This window comes from Triticum dicoccoides, chromosome 2A, assembly GCF_002162155.2.
Source record: "Triticum dicoccoides isolate Atlit2015 ecotype Zavitan chromosome 2A, WEW_v2.0, whole genome shotgun sequence".
In the NCBI taxonomy this organism is placed as follows: Eukaryota; Viridiplantae; Streptophyta; class Magnoliopsida; order Poales; family Poaceae; genus Triticum; species Triticum dicoccoides.
The window spans coordinates 59,379,888-59,395,596 of NC_041382.1; positions in this window are offsets into that span (position 1 = coordinate 59,379,888).

Below are 15,709 nucleotides of genomic sequence, written 5' to 3' on the forward strand. Positions count from 1 at the left end.
TCAAATCACCGATGATCCTAGCGCCGAACGGACGGCACCTCCGCGTTCAACACACGTACGGATCAGCGACGTCTCCTCCTTCTTGATCCAGCAAGGGGGGAGGAGAGGTTGATGAAGATCCAGCAGCACGACGACGTGGTGGTGGAAGTAGCGGGATTCCAACAGGGCTTCGCCAAGCACTGCGGGAGGAGGGAGATGTGTCATGGGAGGGAGAGGGAGGCGCCAGGGCTTAGGTATGGTTGCCTTCCCTTCCCCCCACTATATATAGGGCCAAGGGAGAGGGGGAGGGCGCAGCCTTGCCCCTTCCTCCAAGGAAGGGTGCGGCCAAGGGGGGGAGGAGTCCATCCTCCCCAAGGCACCTCGGAGGTGCCTTCCCCCTTTAGGACTCTCCCCTCCTCTTGTCCCTTTGGCGCATGGGCCTCTAGGGGCTGGTACCCTTGGCCCATGTAAGCCAAGGTGCACCCCCTACAGCCCATGTGGCCCCCGGGGCAGGTGGCCCCACCCGGTGGACCCCCGGGACCCTTCCGGTGGTCCCGGTACAATACCGGTGACCCCGAAACTTGTCCCGATGGCCGAAATAGCACTTACTATATATAATTCTTTACCTCCAGACCATTCCGTAACTCTTCGTGACGTCCGGGATCTCATCTGGGACTCCGAACAACTTTCGGGTTACCGCATACTAATATCTCTATAACCCTAGCGTCACCGAACCTTAAGTGTGTAGACCCTACAGGTTCGGGAGACATGCAGACATGACCGAGATGACTCTCCGGTCAATAACCAACAGCGGGATCTGGATACCCATGTTGGCTCCCACATGTTCCACGATGATCTCATTGGATGAACCACGATGTCAAGGACTTAATCAATCCCGTATACAATTCCCTTTGTCTATCGGTACGACACTTGCCCGAGATTCGATCGTCGGTATCCCGATACCTTGTTCAATCTCGTTACCGGCAAGTCTCTTTACTCGTTCCGTAACACATCATCCCGTGATAAACTCCTTGATCACATTGTGCACATTATGATGATGTCCTATCGAGTGGGCCCAGAGGTACCTCTCCGTTTACACGGAGTGACAAATCCCAGTCTCGATTCGTGCCAACCCAACAGACACTTTCAGAGATACCCGTAGTGTACCTTTATAGCCACCCAGTTACGTTGTGACTTTTGGCACACCCAAAGCACTCCTACGGTATCCGGGAGTTGCACAATCTCATGGTCTAAGTAAATGATACTTGACACTAGAAAAGCTTTAGCATACGAACTACACGATCTAGTGCTATGCTTAGGATTGGGTCTTGTCCATCACATCATTCTCATAATGATGTGATCCCGTTATCAACGACATCCAATGTCCATGGTCAGGAAACCGTAACCATCTATTGATCAACGAGCTAGTCAACTAGAGGCTTACTAGGGACATGGTGTTGTCTATGTATCCACACATGTATCTGAGTTTCTTATCAATACAATTCTAGCATGGATAATAAACGATTATTATGAACAAGGAAATTTAATAATGGTCAATTTATTATTGCCTCTAGGGCATATTTCCAACAAGATCTAAGTCTTCGAGTTCCATAGGCTTCATAACGTGTCTTCTTTTGTCATAGTCTTCAATGTGAATATCTTCATAAACCACCTTTGTCTTCAATGTCTTCATACATTTTTAGGGGTCATCTCTGGTAGTAAAACCGAATCAATGAGGGACTTCTACCTGTGTTTTCCTGCAATTCTCACAAACACATTAGTCCCTCAACTAGGTTTGTCGTCAATGCTCCAAAACCACTAGGGGTGGCACTAGATGCACTTACAATCTCCCCCTTTTTGGTGATTGATGACAAACTAGTTGAGGTTTTCAACGGGGAATATAATGTGTGAAGTTTGTAAAGGACAGGGAATTGTCTTCATAAGTTGCAAAGGCTCCCCCTGAAGATGTGCATATAAGTTAATTTGCTTTTGGAATGCAAATGCACATGGCAGGTTGTACTTGTGGAGATCCTCTTCAGCTTATGATGACAATACACTATGCATGTGAAAGTATATGAAGATAATGACATGCATAATGGAAAATGGACGTCTGCAGAATGAGATAAGTGCGGAATTTATCTTCGCAAACAGAGTGGCAAACAAGTAGCAGACGACCATCAAGTTTTAGTGTTTACAACTTAAAGAGCCCAATGAAGCAAAAACAAGAGTTGTAAACACGAAGCAAAATATGACAAAACATAAGGCACCCGCCCATATTGACCCGCTTGAAGACTATAAACATCATACGCTTCTCCCCCTTTTATCAGTAATGACCAAAAAGGTTTGAAGACATAGAGTTTGCTATGCGTTCCCAGGCGCAGCAGGGTCGGTGGAGTTGTTTGGTGGTGCAGAGCTGGGATGTGTTGAAGCAGGTGGCGGTGATGTAGCATCGTCGTCTTCATCAATGATCCTTGCAGTAACTGTGGCAGCAGATGAAGAGAACTCAGAGTCTTCTAGTGATGGTGTGTTGCGCATCACAGCCCTTCTAGGAGGTGTGGTGTCAAACTTGAAACGCTCTGTGAAGCCATCCTCTTCAAGTTCAGCTTCAGTACATATCATTGAGAGCCCTTTCCATGTACGACGGCAGGTTTCGTGTGTAACGAAGGCATTCTTGGTGGCAAGGTTTCGAAGACGATTGACATCCACCAAGAGGCTCTTCATCTGACGTTTTAGCCAGTCGTGATGCCTATCTTGCTTTCGGTGAAGGGCCACAAGAAGCTCTCGGTCAGTGAGGACATGAGCACTCTTCTTGGGTCTTGGAGCATTTGTGCTGTCTGTGGCTTCAGTAGATGCTGGTGCACGTGTAGTGCCAGCCAACGGATATACTCTGGATATGGCTTCAACACCTTCAACATTCTGCGTGAAGCTCTGGTGTTCTGCATTCTGAAGACTTATCAGTTGCTTGGCAGGCTCAGGGTATATTGCTTCAGCAGAGGTATCCACATCTGGCAAGAAGATCCGATGGTTTCGGGCAGAGGGCTGATACGAGATCGTAGAGTGCAGTTTGATTAGCCTCATCACCCAAGGAGCATAGAACTTCAAACCAAATAATTCTGAGCCTGACGCTGCAAGTTGGCATATGAAGAGATCCTGTGCGTTGAAGCATTTGCCATGCAGGATATAGAATATGAGAGTCTTCATTGCACCCTCGATCTTGGCATGTGGTGAGTGTCCCTTAATGGGACAGAGAGTCCGCCGGATGATGTGATATATGGTCCTGGGCAGGTACTCTAGGTCTTCAATGAAGAACTCAGTTGGATAGGGTGCATCCTGAGGCAATGGCTTCATCATTGAGAGCATCTGACTCATGTTTGGTTCAGGTCTTTGGAATATGCTTTCAATAGCTTCAGAATGTAATTGACAACCTTCCTCGAAGAATTCGCCAGGAGTGGGCAGGCCGGTGAGCTCAATGATATCAAATGCATTGGCTTCATGATGGACATTGCCGGTCATCCACTCCAGGACCCAAATCTTCGGATCTCTGTTGTATCCTTTTATATGGAGAGTGGCATAGAACTGAAGAAGAAGCTCTTCATTCCAGTGCTCTTCATCAGTCACAAACGGCAGCAGACCCACTTGCTTGAAGCAATCCAAAGCTTCCTCAAGACATGGCAAACCAGCAATGGCTTCAACCTCAAGGCGCTTGTGCGGAAAGATGTGGCCTTGATTGTATAAGATGCATGAATAATAGTTGTGTTGAGAATAGCTCCAGAACCTGTCTGATACAATCCTTTCCCTTGAATAGGGGTTCTTGGAGCTATTGAAAAATGTATTGTCTGCCTTGAAGCTGTTGATGTCAAAGGAACCAGGTGCTGATGCAGGACCTGGGAACCTTGGCAGCCTTGGGACTGGCTTCTGAACATGAGGCCTGTGCTCAATACGATAATCGAATTGAGGACCTGCAGCAGACTCAGGAACATAAGTGTCTGGCTCGGTAGCTTCGCTGTCCGCTGAAGCATTTGGTGGGGCGGGCTCCACATTGGCTTCAGTGTTTGTGGTGGCAGCCGCAACATTTTCTTCCTCCACTTGTGTAGTTGGAGGGACAACCTCAGGCACGTTCTCATGGAGAACTGCATCTTGATGGAGCGGGGAAGTGGGTTCTGGTGGTGCTTCTTCATTGTCTTCGGCTGATGCAGCCGGAATTTCTGCAGTATGGACTTGAGGCCGTGGACCTTTGCGAAGCCTACGGAATGCAGACGACGCTTGTGGGGTCAGAGTGGGCTGGACCTCAAAGTCTTCTTCCTCCTGAGGGCGATCCGCCCATGACTCATCTTGTGCCATTGGCGTCAGAGGACGACCAATACTGATGAGTTCGCTTGTTTCAAGCTGAGGAAGGGCTGCATCATCTTGTACATTGTCTTGATGACCAATGTCTTCAGCAGCGATGGGTTCGGCTGCTGGAATATCTTCAGCTTCAGGAGCCTCTGTGGGAGCAGGCTCATGAACTGTCAGTCTTCTTTCTGTATTGGGGTGAAGGACAGAGAGAGGTTCAACTATCAAGGGCTCTGTGGGAGCAGCCCGAGATTTCTTGATCTTGCATTTCTTTTTGCTGGGGGCAGTAGGAGAGGCTTCAGAGCTTTTCCTTTTCCTGGCTTCAGCCTCTGCATTCCGTGTCTTCTTAAGCTCTGAAGCGATTGATCGGCTCTTTGGCTTCGAGCCAGTCGTGGCGGTTGGGAAGACAATCGGAATAGCTTCTTGTCTTGGTGCCTCTGGTTCAGTCACAGCAGGCTGCTTCTTCTTCTTCGAGGCCATCTTGGGGTCGATGCCAGGACGCCCAAGTGCCTTGCGCTTCTCGGCCTCATTGTAGGCCTGCACACATCGTTCTGCCAGAGACTTCATCCGCTCACGCGAGCCCTGAGCTTCAGCATGCTTCTTCAGGAAATTTTCCTTGAGCTCATGCAACATGGTTTTGAAGCTCTTCACTTCCTGCACGCTGAGCCTGGCCATGTGCTTCTTGAACTGAGCCTTTTCATGATCAATTTTCTGCTTCAGCTCAACTATGGCAAGTTCTGAAGCAATTGCGCCTTGGAAGGCGACGCTGAGACCGACAGGCAGCTGCAGATCGTCGAAGCTGATGTCTGGAGAGGCAAACCATTCATCGATGAAGTTGTGGATGATGGCGACATCAAAGAGAGGTAAATTATTGAAGATTTCAGCTTCTTCTTTGCTTTTGATAAGCTGCTCGAGAGCGTCATCTCCCAGATCTTCATCGCTTGATAGATCAATGGCTTCGCTCCGCAGAATGGAAGCAGCAGTGAGCTCTTTACCTGTTTGTTGTTGGGGCTCCTTTTCCTTCCGGGGCTTGGAGACGCGGGATACGTCTTCAGACTGCACACTGACTTCAGGAGGTGCAGTTTTCAATGGCTTCGCCCTTGAGATTTTTGAGGCAGGGGCCGGTTTTGAAGCTTTTGGTTTCTTCGTCTGCTTTGGCTTCGGCACAGCAGGAGCTTCATCAAACTCAGAGTCAGCTGGAGGGTCATTTACGGCAGTCCCTTGGACTAAGATGTGAGTGATCAGGCCCTCAAGATTGGCAAACGGACCGATGACATTGGGTTCCGCGTCGCGTGTGCCATCTGCCCTTGGTGCGGCGGGGCCAGGGTTGAAGTCTAACCCATATTTCTTCTTGTCCTGCTTAGCTGACTGTTGGGCAAACTGGTAGTTTCTCTTTAATAGACTGTCGTCACGACACCAGAGGAGTGACGACGGATGCGCATCATCAGGCTGTGGTCCTCGGACCATGCATGGGTAGAAGCCTTGAGCAATGGCTTCATCTCTGGTCCTGGGTAAGAGATTCTTGAAGCGGATGTCCCCCCATGGTCTCCTGATGGCACTTTTCTTAGCATACTCCTCGGTGACGAAGCGGTTTTTGAACCACTGTTCTGCCCAATAGCGTCGAATCCATTGGATTCGTGTCTTGCGCTGCCCATAGCTCTCTTCTGGATCTGTTTTGTACATTTCTGCCAAGTCTTCAGGCAGATCCTTGGAAGTTCCCTCACGTCTCTGTCTGCCCCCCTTTCTTGCTGCTGCTTCTGAAGCCATAAATTTTAACTTGAAAGGCTTCAAAGCTTTCAAAGGCTTCAAAGGCTTTCTTTTTCTAGACCAACAGGAACTGGCTTCAGGAGAGTTTATGTGATGCTGTAGGAATTCTGCAAATGAATGCAGACTATGAGAACCGAAGGATTCTCCCACGGACATGTACCTGTGACAGCATTAAGGTGCGAGGGAAGGGGAAGAGGTCATATGCATTCTCAGAAGGTTTTGAAGATTAATTAGTTTAGAAGACATTGACCTTATCGTGCGAAGACATTCACTCATAGATAAGAAGTTGGTTCCAGATTTGTACGAACCCACAGATCAGTACAAGTGAGGAATCTAACTACTTTATGAAGCACAAGTGAATATACTAAGCATGTTATGAGATGCAGCGAGAGATCTAACTAGAGTGAAGAGAAACTTCTTATGGTAGAAAGTGACAGAACCGTGAGATCAAAAGAGGCTGTAAAAAGAAGTTTTATTTACCACACTGGAACTGCTAGACGGAAGGGAGTTGATGCCGAGCAGTTCAGTCCTCCGTGCCCTAACTTAGCGACGGAAAACACCTACAGCGACGGCGGAGAGGACGATGTCCGTGGTCGGCGTGAGGATGGCGTTGGAGAGGTTGTGGCAGCGAAGCGCTTCGTCTCCGGCGTCGCCGAGTGCTAGCGGTGGCGCTAGGGTTCTTGCGAGGGTGGAAGAAGGAGATAATGACTGCGGTAAGTGTGAATTTATAGGCTCAGGGGCGGCACTGTGCTATTACACAGGTGCCTCTGGCGGTTCGCATTTGAGGAACGCGTGGCCAGTTAGCGGAAGTTTGGGGTTTGTTCCACGTCCCACGCACGCCTAAATTGTCGGGCGGTCGTTCCTGCTTCTACGGATTTTATGTGGAGGAATGAGCATTAAAAACGGACTTTATGGTTGTCTCTATATCTTCAGCTGACAAGGACACAGCGAAGACATTCGACAGTTTCAATAGAATGCATATGACTTGGAGAGATAGAATTTGAGATAGAAAGCATAGAGAGATTAGGGTCCGATCATATTCACTTAGTTCAAAAGATTCAACCAAGAAGACATAGCTATAAGTGAATGCTGTAGAGGACAGAACACTAGAGTATATATCTATATAATCAACGTAGTGAAGATAATCATGAAGACATGTTGAGTTCGAAGCCAAACCAAATGTGAAGATATTGCAAGGTAACGCCATGAGTGAAACACTTCAAATGGAATGTTTGGTGGTGGCGTTACCCACCGTATAGGAAGTATTAGACCCAGACACGGCGCATAATTATCGTGGCGCTCCGAAGTCAAATTCCACATTAATGTATTCACACTTAGAATGTATGTCTTCATTGATTAAAGATATACTTTACTTTGTGTGTCGCACATCTAAGTCATCAATATGCATAAGTGTTAGGATGTGTGCCTGATCACAGGACATTTGAGGATTCCAAGATATTTAGCTCACATCGTAACTTGCAAAATCTCTTCTCATCCAAGGGCTTGGTGAAGATATCCGCCAATTGCTCTTCAGTGTTGATGTGTATAATATCAATGTCTTCCTTCACAACATGATCTCTGAGAAAGTGATGACGAATTTCAATGTGCTTTGTCTTCGAGTGCTGAACTGGGTTGTTGGCAATCTTGATGGCGCTTTCGTTATCGCAGTAAAGTGGCACTTGCTTCAGATGAATGCCATAGTCCTTGAGTGTTTGCTTCATCCACAGAAGCTGAGCGCAGCAAGATCCAGCAGCAATGTATTCAGATTCAATAGTGGAGAGAGATACACAGTTCTGCTTCTTTGAAGACCAACATACAAGTGATCGTCCCAGAAAGTGACATGTGCCTGATGTAGACTTCCGATCAACCTTGTCACTGGCATAATCAGCATCCGAAAATCCAACCAAATCAAACTCTGAGCCCTTTGGATACCATAATCCTAGAGTTGGGGTGTGAGCCAAATATCGAAGGATTCGCTTCACAGCTAAGTGATGCGACTCCTTTGGTGCTGCTTGAAATCGAGCACACATGCAAACACTAAGCATGATATCTGGCCTAGATGCACATAAATAAAGCAAAGAACCAATCATGGAGCGGTATACCTTTTGATCGAACTCTTTACCATTGTCGTTAGGACCTAGATGATGTTTGGCTGGCATTGGTGTTGTGAAGCCTTTGCAGTCTTGCATACCGAACTTCTTCAGGCAATCTTTGAGATACTTCTCTTGAGATATGAAGATGCCATTGCGTTGTTGTCGTATTTGAAGACCAAGGAAGAACTTCAGTTCCCCCATCATGGACATCTGATATTGCTCTTGCATCATATATCCAAACTCTTCACTGTACTTCTGATTGGTGCAGCCGAAGATAATGTCATCCACATATATTTGGCACACAAACAGTTCACCATCATATGTCTTCGTGAAAAGAGTGGGATCCAGGGAACCAGGTATGAAGCCTTTGCTCTTCAGGATGTATTTGAGTGTGTCATACCAGGCCCTAGGGGCTTGTTTGAGGCCATACAGTGCCTTGTTGAGCTTGTATACCATGTTAGGATGTTTTGGATTTTCAAAGCCAGGTGGCTGTGCAACATACACTTCTTCTTCAATCTTGCCATTGAGAAAGGCACTTTTCACATCCATTTGATATAGAAGTATGTTATGATGATTTGCATAGGCCAGCAGTATGCGTATAGCTTCAAGCCTTGCCACAGGAGCAAATATTTCATCGAAGTCAATGCCCTCCACTTGAGTATATCCTTGAGCAACGAGACGAGCTTTGTTTCTGACAACTTGACCATGCTCATCTTGCTTGTTGCGGTATATCCATTTGGTGCCTATTATGTTGTGCTTCCGTGGATCAGGACGCTTAATTAGTTCCCATACATTATTCAGCTCAAATTGTTGAAGCTCTTCTTGCATAGCTTGAATCCATTCAGGTTCCATGAAGGCTTCTTCAACTTTCTTGGGTTCTGATATTGATATGAATGCGAAGTGCCCACAGAAATTTGCTAGCTGAGTTGCCCTTAAACGAGTGAGTGGACCAGGTGCATTGATGCTGTCAATTATTCTGTCAATCTGCACTTCATTTGCAACACGAGGATGTATAGGGCGAAGACTTTGCTCTTGCTGATCTGTGTTGTTGTAGGGAGGAATGTCTCCAGGCTGAGCATTGTCTTCATGTTGATCAGGTGCTGAGATGATAAGTTCTTCTTCAGGATGAGCCTCAGAAGGTATAATCTCTCCAGTTTCCATAAGCTTGATTGATTCACTAGCTGGAACTTCATCTAGCACATTTGGCAGTTGCTCTCTTTGTGAACCATTTGTCTCATCGAACCGCACATCCACTGTTTCAACCACTTTGTAATGAAAGAGATTGAAGACTCTGTAGGAGTGCGAGTCCTTTCCATATCCAAGCATAAAGCCCTCATGTGCTTTAGGTGCAAATTTTGAAGTGTGATGTGGGTCCTTGATCGAGCACCTTGAGCCAAATACTCTGAAGTAACTGACATTTGGCTTCTTGCCAGTTAGGATTTCATAAGATGTCTTGTTCAGAAGCTTGTGAAGATAAACACGATTGATTGTATGGCATGCAGTGTCAATGGCTTCAGTCCAGAATTTTCTTGGAGTCTTGTATTCATCTAGCATCGTTCTGGCCATCTCAATGAGTGTTCTGTTCTTGCGTTCGACGACGCCATTCTGCTATGGCGTGTACGATGCTGAGAATTCATGTGTGATGCCCAAGGTATCAAGATATGTATCAAGGCCAGTGTTCTTGAATTTAGTGCCATTGTCACTTCTGATGTGCTTTATCTTGGCGCCAAAATTGTTCATAGCTCGATTGGCGAAGCGTCTGAAGACATCCTGCACTTCAGTCTTGTAAAGGATTATGTGCACCCAAGTATATCTAGAGTAATCATCAACAATCACGAAGCCATAGAGGCAAGCAGAAGTAGTAAAAGTTGAGTAGTGAGTGGGACCGAAAAGATCCATGTGGAGCAGTTCGAAGGGTTGTGTAGTAGTCATGATTGTCTTCGAAGGATGTTTTGCCCTTGTCATCTTCCCTGCTTCACAGGCACCGCATAAGTGATCTTTCTTGAACTTGACGCCCTCGATGCCTATGACATGCTTCTTCTTCGCAAGGGTGTGGAGGTTCCTCATGCCAGCATGCCCAAGCCTCCGATGCCAAAGCCAGCATTCTGAAGCTTTTGCAAGAAGACATACTGCAAGTTGTGGTCCTGCTGAGAAATCTACCACGTATAGATCACCTTTCCGATACCCTTCAAACACTAGAGACTTGTCAGATTCCATCAGTACCAGGCAACGATATTTTCCAAACATTAAGATCATATTCAAATCGCAAAGCATTGAGACAGACATTAAGTTGAAGCCAAGGGATTCAACAAGCATGACTTTATCCATGTGTTGATCCTTTGAGATTGCAACTCTACCTAGACCCAATACCTTACTTTTACCAGTGTCAGCAAATGTGATGTGGCTCTTGTCGGATGGACGTAATGTTGAGTCCATAAGAAGGCTTCTTTTGCCAGTCATGTGATTTGTACACCCACTGTCAATAATCCATTCTGAAGACTTTGAAGTCGCTGGTGTCGTACCCTACAGTGCAGTTAGGGGGATAGGCTTCACGAAGAGAATTGTGAAGCATAAACATTTGACGAACCAGTGGGTTATGAAAACTTAGATCCAGATTAGGACTAATAGGGAGAGTAGCATGCGATTCAGGAACGAAGTACATAATGATGCCATTCGGGCATTTTATCTTGCGCCCTACAAGTTTTTTTAGGCCCCCAGCAATAGCATCAGAAGATTTTGTTTTTGTGCTGGAGACCTTTCCCTGCAAGAGAGAGTTAAGCTTTCTTAACCACCCACATCTTCAAGGGTGGCTTAGAAGCAATAAGTCTAAGTGCAGCATCTGAGAATTTTGGCTTTGAAGCCTTAGCAAACAGTCTAGCAGGTGGACAATAGTACTCATAGGAATAGGCAGAATAATTTTTGGTCATATGAACATGACGATTCAAAGAACTGCTCTCATATTCATATGCCTGAGTATGGTTTCCCTGCAAAACATTTGCATTAGTGTGACTCAGGTGAGTCCTCTGTTGGTGTGAAGCCTTTGGACCATATGAAGCCTTTGGTCTGAGGTTTGTCTTCTTCAAGTGAGGTGTTATGAAGACATTCACAGGAAGATTTTCCAGACATTTTTTCGAAACCCAGATCTTCTTCATAGGTGGTCCATTCCTGCAGTTAGTACCAATGTACCTGGCAAACACTTCACCGTTCTGATTCTTAAACAATTTATAGTTTGCATCAAAGGATTCATCAATGATAATGGGTTTAGCACAAGTGAAGCCAGATAAATTGAATGGATCTGCTGAAAGTTCCTTTGCAGCAACCCATGTGGTTTTGGGGTACTGCTCAGGTTTCCAGTAAGAGCCATCTGCATTTATTTTCCTCACGAACCCAACACCCTCTTTCCTAGGGTTTCGATTCAGAATCTGCTTCTTGAGGACATCACATAATGTCTGATGTCCTTTAAGACTTTTGTACATCCCTGTTTCAAGCAATGTCTTCAACCTAGCATTCTCATCAGCAATAGCAGTGGTATCCTCAGCTGAGGGGTTAGTTACCACATCAACAGTTGAAGATATTGGAACAGCAGTAGCAGTGGAACATTCAGCAACAGAAGTAGCATTATCACGCTCAATGCATTTAAGACATGGTGGTTCAAATCCTTCTTGAGCGGAACTGATCTGTTCGGCGCGAAGTGACTCGTTTTCCTTTTGAAGATCTTCATGAGCCACTCTCAATTTCTCAAGTTCTTGCTTTCTTTGAAGATAATCATAGGAAAGCTTCTCATGAGTTGTTGAGAGAGTATCAAGATGATCTTCAAGTTCCTGATACTTAACGTGAAGATTTTTTATGTCTTCAATTAAGGATTCAGATCGAGTCATTTCAGCACCCAACAGATCATCGCTTCTGTCTAATAGTTTTTGAATATGTTCCATAGCCTTCTGTTGTTCAGTTGCAATTTTAGCAAGTGTTTTGTAGCTGGGTTTTGAATCACAGTCAGAGTCATCGTCACTAGATGTTTGATAGCGAGTAGTGCGTGTGTTTACCTTGGCACCGCGTGCCACGAAGCAGTAGGTAGGAGTGGAGTCGTTCTTGTCACTTGCATTGGTGTCGGTGATGAAGTCATTGTCTTCAGTGTTGAAGATGGACTTGGCGACGTATGCTGTAGCCAGACTCGCAATGCCAGAATCAGACTCCTCCTCAGACTCCACCTCTGCCTCCTCAGAAGCGGACTCCTCCTCTGAATCCATTTCCTTGCCAACAAACGCACGTGCCTTGCCAGATGAGCTCTTCTTGTGTGATGAAGACTTTGAGGAAGACTTGGAAGAAGACTTTGAGTATTTCTTCTTCTTTTTGTCGTCAGAATCATATTCCTTACTCTTCTTCTTCCTTCTGTTCTCATTGTCCCACTGTGGACACTCAGAGATGAAGTGTCCAGTTTTCTTGCACTTGTGACATGTTTTCTTCTTGTAGTCATGAGCAGAAGTTTCATCATTCCTTGAGCTTGATCGTGAAGATCTTCTGAAGCCTTTCTTCTTGGTGAATTTTTGGAACTTCTTCACTAGCATTGCAAGTTCCCTTCCAATGTCTTCAGGATCATCAGAACTGATGTCAGATTCTTCTTCAGATGAGGAAACAGCTTTTTCCTTCAAGGCACGAGTTCGCCCATAGTTTGGACCGTAGATATCTCTTTTTTCATAAAGCTAAAACTCATGTGTGTTGAGCCTCTCAAGTATGTCAGATGGATCGAGTGTCTTGAAATCAGGACGTTCTTGAATCATCAGGGCTAGGATGTCAAATGAACTATCAAGTGATCTCAGCAGCGTCTTGACGATTTCATGTTTGATGATCTCAGTGGCGCCGAGGGCTTGAAGCTCATTTGTGATGTCAGTGAGCCGATCAAATGTGTGTTGGACATTCTCATTGTCATTTCGCTTGAAGCGGTTGAAGAGGTTGCGAAGGACACTGATTCTTTGATCTCTCTGGGTTGAGACGCCTTCATTGACCTTGGAGAGCCAGTCCCAGACCAGCTTGGATGTCTTCAAGGCACTCACACGGCCATACTGTCCTTTTATCAGATGGCCACAGATGATATTTTTGGCGGTAGAGTCCAGTTGAGTGAACTTCTTGACATCAGCAGCAGTGACACCTTCTCCAGCCTTGGGAACGCCGTTCTCGACAACATACCATAGGTCGACGTCAATGGCTTCAAGATGCATGTGCATCTTATTCTTCCAGTAGGGATATTCAGTTCCATCGAAGATGGGGCACGCAGCGGAGACCTTGATTATCCCTGCAGTCGACATAGCTAAAACTCCAGGTGGTTAAACCGAATCACACAGAACAAGGGAGCACCTTGCTCTGATACCAATTAAAAGTGCGTTATATCGACTAGAGGGGGGGTGAATAGGCGATTTTTATGAAAGTCTTCAAAACGTGAGAGTTATGAAGACAAACAGCAAAGATTATGCCTTTTACTATGCAGCGGAAGTTAGATTACACTAGGCCAGCCATGGTCATGTATTCAATAGAGTGAAAGTACAATGACAAACAACTGCAGTGTAATAAGGATCAGGTAGGAAGAAGTTATGAAGCCAAACAGTTTAAACATACACGTTGTGAAGACAAGAGATAAAGCAAGCATGCAATGGCTTCACAATGTGTAACAGTAAGAAAAGGAAGTGAAGATGAAACCAGTGACTCGTTGAAGACAATGATATGTTGGACCAGTTCCAGTTGCTGTGACAACTGTACGTCTGGTTGGAGCGGCTAGGTATTTAAACCTTAGGACACACAGTCCCGGACACCCAGTCCTGAACACACAGTTCAGGACACCAAGTCCTCACCGTATTCTCCTTGAGCTAAGGTCACTTAGTCCTCGCCCAATCACTCTGGTAAGTCTTCAAGGTAGACTCCCAAACCTTCACAAACTTCATTCACTGGCAATCCACAATGTCTCTTGGATGCTCTAAACGCGACACCTAACCGTTTGGAGGATTCACAGTCCTCAAGTGTAATAAGTCTTCAGATCACACAGACAAGAAGACTTAGGTGATGCCCAATTTGCTCTGGCTCTGGGTGGTTAGGGCTTTTCTCCTCACTAGAAATTTTCTCTCAAAGGCTTCGAGGTGGGTTGCTCTCAAACGACAAAAGTCGTGCACTGAAATCTGAGCAGCCAACCGTTTATGGTTGTGGGGGTGAGCTATTTATTACCACTTGGCAACCCGACCTGATTTGTCCAAAATGACCCTGGGTCACTAAGGAACTGACACGTGTCTCAACGGTCAGATTTCAAACTCTCATGGCAACTTTGCTTGGGCTACAAGCAAAGCTGACTTGTCCGGCTCTGGACAAGATTCGCTCTCATTGTCTTCGTTCGAAGACATAGGTTTTTGATTTAGGCATCACTTCAGTCATTCTGACTGGTTCTCCTGGACCCCACTTAACAGTACGGTGGTTCCTATGACACAACACAAAAGAAAAAGAACTACGAAAGATCTAAGTCTTTGAGTTCCATAGGCTTCATAACGTGTCTTCTTTTGTCATAGTCTTCAATGTGAATATCTTCATAAACCACATTTGTCTTCAATGTCTTCATACATTTTTAGGGGTCATCTCTGGTAGTAAAACCGAATCAATGAGGGACTTCTACCTGTGTTTTCCTGCAATTCTCACAAACACATTAGTCCCTCAACTAGGTTTGTCGTTAATGCTCCAAAACCACTAGGGGTAGCACTAGATGCACTTACACATGCGATTGTCCCCTCTCCTTACCCGACAGAAGAAAAAGTCAAGTTGCGACCAAAGTTAGAAGACATGCAATTTCATGACTACATTTGAGCATGCAAGTGCCCTCCCCTCTCTCTTGATACCGCCCCTCTGACAAACAAAGGCCCCAATTGCAACCAAGTCAGAAGATATGCAGTTGCGTGCCTAGAGTGGGACATGCAAACTGCTCCCTCTCGTGATCCGACAAAAACTAGACGGGTTGCAACCAAGTTTGAAGACATGCAATTGCGAACATGTTGGAAGACATGCAATTGCATGACTACAATTGCCCCCCCCCCCACTCTCTTGCCGCCGCCACCTCCAACAAAATAAAGGCGCTTACAAAAATGCAACCAGGTTAGAAAAGACATGTAGTTATGTGCCTATTCTGCGACATGCAACTGGTCCCTCACCTTATCCGATAAACAAAAAAGATCAAGTTGTAGCCAAATTATAAGACATGCAGTTGCGACCATGCTCGAAGACATGCAGTTGTGTGCCTGGTGTGGGCCATGTAACTGGGCCTCTCTCTCTCTCTTTTAGAAAATAAAGGTCCCTAGTTGCGACCAAGTTAGAAGACATGCAATTGCATATCTAGTGTGGGACACGCAACTGGTGTCTCTCTCCGTACAACAAGAAATGGAAGTCAAGTTGCAACCAAGTTATAAGACATGCAGTTGCGACCAAGGTAGAAGACATGCAGTTGCATGCCTAACATGGGACATGCAATTGGGCCCCATATCTCCCGGCGCCTAGTATCGGACATGCAACTG